Here is a 6,000-nt window from a genome sequence, read left to right as displayed (position 1 = left end):
ATTGAATCAAATTATATGGGTTAGTGAGAAAATCATGAATTTCAAGATGCATGCAATTAGAAAAACATTGGACCGTTTAAGTTGTTTTTCAAGAATAATTTAATTTTTCTGATTATTATCTCAAAAATCTATTTGAATGGTTGTATATGGTTAATGAGGGGTAAGGAAAACAAGCAATCGTATATTTTATAATAAACTCTTACACATACCACCATGGTTGAAACATATATATGTGGTGTAGTGTTATTTTGTATGCACTTTAATTTGGTTGTAGCTGGGTATCCAAATTATGACCCAATATTTATGACAACAGTTGTTTAGATCAACTGTTATGATAGGTAGCGTGCTACATAGTTTATCACAACACATGCACGTAGATGAAAACAACAAACTTACAACTACACCCTACTTCACCACCGTTCATTGGGCGTGATAGTATCTCTTTTCCAAGCGTGGTGAAAGGGTTTTTCCGTAGTAGTGCAATGTATGTTTTATGACTCTATTAGACATTTATTATCTATATAAGAAAAATGTATCTTAACATAACTACTAAATTTTCCTCCTAAAAAATTTATAAAATAACACAAACTATTTCAAAAACAAAAAAGGAATATAATTCAAAGAGGCTAACAAGAGATATATAATTAGAAAATAATAGAGGTAGTTATAAGGAGTTCTAGGTAGTAAGAAATGTTTGCCTCAGTGTATGTTAAAGTATGACAATTAATTTACAAACAAAAGTCGCAAGTTTTAGAAAATAAACAGATGTATGAATACACTCATATGCAAAGAAAAGTTATAATAAATTAATTCTAAGTGTTATGCATTATCACTTGACTTATCAACACTAACATTGTTCACACTAGCAAAGAGACTTATTTTAGTACTGAGAGAACGAAAGACATAGTAAAAGTTCTTCATGAGATAATTCAATACAAACAAACTTCTAGTCTCATTGGTCTTTTAGTTTATTAGTCTATTTAAATATTAGTTGAATTGTGTATTGACATTTTTTCAAATGAAATGGCCTTTTAAGTAGGCTAACTTACCTACCAAGCCTTTGAAAATGATATAGGAAGGCTGGCTGCGCGTTTTAGAGAAGAAGTCGCGCGTCGGAAATGTTCAACATGATTTGTGCAAGTTTGGCGCCCGATATCAGAATGACAATTCTTATACCTTTCCGGACCAAAAATAACATTATACTATTTTATGCAATTTTCTATTTTTATTTATGTTTTGGATTAAAAGCCCATTATAGTTTCTTTGCTTCCCTATTTAAATACTTTTGGCATGGCCACCAGGATTAATTTTGATCATAATAATATTCAGTATTTTCTCTATCTGGTGGATTCCAGAGTTCTATCTGACAGGTTTGTCGCCTGCAAACCTGTATTTTTATTATAGGTTTAGTGCTTGCTAATATGTAGTGTTTCCGACTGCATTAGATGACATCAAAGAAAGTTCCTTCTATTTTGTTTGTAGCTTGATCAACCATGGGAGATCAACTAATGACCAGAGAAGATCTTGAGAGAACTATTACGACTTTTACCACGACTCTAACTACTTTGACTGAACAGATGACGACTTTAGAATATCAGGTGAAAACGGCAACAACAACGGGAATCAGCAAAGAGATATGGGAGAAGAACATATTAGGGTTCCACGAGGCGGAAACCGTCGTGTTGCTATTCTTCAAAATTCAATTTTTGAAGAAGAAGAACCATATGAGGAAGAGGTGGATGTTCATCGGAATCGATAGTATAATCATGACTATCGAGTGAGGGTTGATATTCCATTGTTCTACAGAATGATAGGATTGAAGGAGTTTCTGGATTGGCAGATCGAAGTTGATAGGTTCTTCAAAGTTATGGGCATCCATGAGAACAAGCAAGTTAAGATGGTGGTGATCAGGCTGAAGAGTACTACTGTTATCTGGTGGGATAAACTTGCTGTTCAAAGGCAGATGCAAAGGAAGGGGTTAGTTAGGACTTGGCAAAGAATGAAACAATTGATGTTGGAGCGGTTTTTACTGGAGGATTATGAATAAATTCTTTATAATATGTATATTTAGTATGTTCAAGGCAAGGTAACGGTGACAAAATACACAAATGAGTTCCTGCATTTTTCTGAGTGCTATTAATTTGGAGAATCAGAGAGCGAGAAATTGGCTCGATGCATTAGTGGCTTAAATGGGTCTTATGAGTGCATCTTCCGATTAAGTTCCGTTAGGAGCATTTTGTATGATGTCAAAACTAGAATTCTTTTGCATTTATGTATATTGAACGATATCCTCTTATTCTCTATGTGCATATCAGCATTAGGAAGCATACAAGTCAATTGGAACATCTTTGAAAAGGTCTTATGCATGAAAAATCAAATTTTATGAAAACTTACTTGTCAAGTCGACACATGCTTGCTACAGGTCGACATGTATACTACAATATTAAAGCTTGTAGCTACTGTTTTGTGGGATGACTCCATAGGTAGACACATAGGAGGCACATGGCATTGATAGGTTGATACATGATCTTCAACAGGTCGACCTATACCTCGTACAGGTTAACACATGACTTCAATAGGTTGACCTTACGATGATTTTTTTTGCTTATTTTCATATTTTCTCAAAGTTAATTGCATTCCTTTTTGCTCTCATTCACCCATGCATATATATACTTAACACATTCATCATTTTCTAGTAAGGTTTCTAGAGTGAGTAAAACCTACATGAATCAAGAATTTCAAAGCATCTCATCATCTTCAATTCAATCTATGCGTACACACAATCAAACTACACATAATCATTTTTTATTGGGTGACATCTAAATTAGGATTGATAACGTCCAATTAGGTTTGTTGTACCGAGAATATTAGGTTGAGATCTTTGAGGGATTCAAATAAGAAAACCGAGTTGAATTTTTCCTTCAAGATCTTTAGGGTTTGAAGGTTTTTGACAAGATTGTGCAATTCGGATCCGATCGAGTGAAATCCTTGAGACTAAGTGTGTCGGCAAGGGAGTAGCGTGAAACAATGGATCGTGTTGACAAATCGTGGGTTCAACAAGTGTGCACTTGGGATTAATTTAATCGAGTGAAATCCTTGAGACAAGGAGGTCGTGCAAGGAAGTAGCAACAACAAGTGAATTGAAGCGGCATTGTTGGTGAATTGATCAAACTTTGATCAAGGTTTTTGGAAGTTCTAGAGTCAAGAACAAACTTATAGTTTGTGGGATTTGATTTCTCATCTCTTGTATACATACATTTGCAAAGTAAGATTTATTATATTATTATTTGAATTCGAATTCGAATTGAGGGTAGACATACCCATAGCGAGGTCGATTAGGGAACTGACTAAACAAATCCTTGTGTACTTTCTCTCTCTCTCTCTAGGGAACTGTCAGGTATGGTATTACAGAGATATCTTAATGAGCCCGCCAATTGTTTAAAAGTTATAGCATCTACATCCTCATCCTCATCATCAAAATCTAACTTGTGATTTGTTTCAGCATGTGTGATTGCAGGCTTGCAATTTGTTAGCTCTAATCTCTTAAGAAGCTCAAGTTCATACTTCAATTGATGCAAGATTATACACTTCTTGAACTTAGAAAATATGTCATATTTCCTAGATCAGTCATCTCAAACTCATTCATCAGCACCTTATTGAACTTAGTTATCTCATCTGAACAACTCCCTGCTAGCAATATGTCATCAACATAGATACGCACTAGAATCATATTTCTATCAGATGTATGCTGAACATAAACACCATACTCTATCTCACGCTTTCTGAATCCTTGAAGCTTGAAAAATGAATCAATTTTCAGATTCCAAGCTCTAGGAGCTTGTCTCAGTCCATTCAAGGCTTTATGCAACTTGTACACCAGCCCTTCCTGATTCTTTTTCACAAAAATATGGGAGATTGTGATACATAGACTTTCTATTTTAAAGGACCATTCAGAAATGCATATTTCACATCTAAATGCATCAGATGCTAATTTCTATTAGCAACTATAACAATCACCAGTCTGATTGTTTCATGTCTAGCTACAGGAGTAAATACCTCAAATTAATCTAGCCCAGATTTCTGTAGAAATTCTCTCGCTACTAACCTTACTTTGTGTTTTCCAATTGATCCATATGGCTTCAGTTTCAACTTGTAAACTCATCTCACACTGATGGATTTCTTGTCCTTTGGAAGCTCAATCAACTCCCAAGTCTTATTTATTTGTATATCCTAAAGTTCTTCTTTCATGGCCTTCAACCACACTTTCTTCTTGAGAGCTTCTTTAGTGCTAACTGGTTCAGAGTCTACCAACATGGAAAACTGAATAACTTCCCCTTCAGAGTCTACCAACATGGCACACTTAATGACTTCTCCTTCAGTGTCTTGAAACATGTCAAACTCCATAAATCTATGTGGTATTTGCCCGGTTCTTTGTGGTATCTGCACTTGTTCAGAATCTTTTTCAGATGTTGGAACAGTATCAGATGTTAGACTACCTTCAGAGTTATGATTACAACTAGAGTATGGATCATCATCAGAATCTGAATCAAAATCAGATTCACCTTCTGAGTCAGACTCGCCTTCAGACTCAACTTTATAGTCAAACTCATCTTCAGTATCATAGTCACCTTCAGACTCTGACTCATCTTCAGACTTAAAATCTCATTCAGAGGCCGATTCTCTTTTAGAGTCTGAAATATCTTCAAAAGTTAACTCAGGTGTTAACACTACACTAGAGTTAGCTTGAGACTTATTCAAATCCTACGCTTCTGATTCCTTCACAATGACATCTCTGTTGAATTCAACTTTGTTAGTGATAGGATAATATAGCTTATAAGCACATATATTATGGTACCCTACAAGCAACATATTGCTTCTGTCATCCAACTTCCTTCTCTTAGCATCTGGAACATGTTTATAACAAATAGAACCAAACACCTTCAGATGACTAACACTTTGCTTGTCTCCAATCCACTTCTCAAGAGGAATAATTTCCTTAAGCTTCTTAGTTGGACATCCGTTGAGAGCATATGATGTATTAGCAATAAACTCTCACCATAAGGTGTGAGGGAGCTTTTTCTCCTTCAACATGCTCCTTGTCATATCAAGCAAAGTTTTGTTTCTTCTTTCAGCAAGACCATTGTGTTGAGGAGTGTATGGAGCAGTAACCTCATGCTCGACTCCATTCTCCTCACATTATCTCTTGAACTATGTAAGGTTGTACTCACCTCCACCATCAGTTCTAAGAATTTCCAGCTTCCGACCAGTTTGTTTTTTAGCATTCACTTTAAACTTCTGAAACTCAACAAACACTTCATGCTTAAACTTGATGAGTGCTACCTATGTCATTCTTGTGAACTCATCAACAAATGACACAAAATACTTGTTTCCTCCAAGTGAAGGTATTTTAAATGGTTCACATACATCAGAATGCACTATTCCTAAAACATGTTTTGCTATTGGAGCCACTTCTAATGCAAATGGAAATCTAGGTTGCTTACATTTCATGCATATTTCACATAACTTATCCGACTTCATAATCTTAGGAATGCCATAAACCATCTTTTTAGAACTAAGATGCCCTAAGCTTTTGAAGTTCAGATGCCATAATCTCTTGTGCCATAACTCACAATTACCTTCACCACCAACTGCACTAAGGCATTTAGTTTCAGATGTCTCCACATTCACCTTGAATGTTCTGTTGCTTCCCTATTCAGATTGCATAATCAGCTTCTGATAAGAATCATATAATTTTAAGAGATTGCCCTTCGTAGTAACTGAGAATCCTTTCTCAATTAGTTGACCTACATTCATCAAATTGCTCTTCATACCAAGAACATACCAAACATCCTTGATCATAACAATTTTGTCATTCTTCACTCTAACCTTGACATTTCCCATTTCTTTAGCATTCAAATACTTATCATCAACACATATGATTTTTGTCCTCTTTCTAGAGTCAAAATTAATCAGCCATTGTTTATTTTCAATTAAGTATTT

The sequence above is a fragment of the Lathyrus oleraceus genome, chromosome 5 (genome assembly GCF_024323335.1).
Source record: "Lathyrus oleraceus cultivar Zhongwan6 chromosome 5, CAAS_Psat_ZW6_1.0, whole genome shotgun sequence".
In the NCBI taxonomy this organism is placed as follows: domain Eukaryota; kingdom Viridiplantae; phylum Streptophyta; class Magnoliopsida; order Fabales; family Fabaceae; genus Lathyrus; species Lathyrus oleraceus.
The sequence above is the reverse complement of the archived record's forward strand: the minus strand, read 5'-3'. Positions refer to the sequence as shown.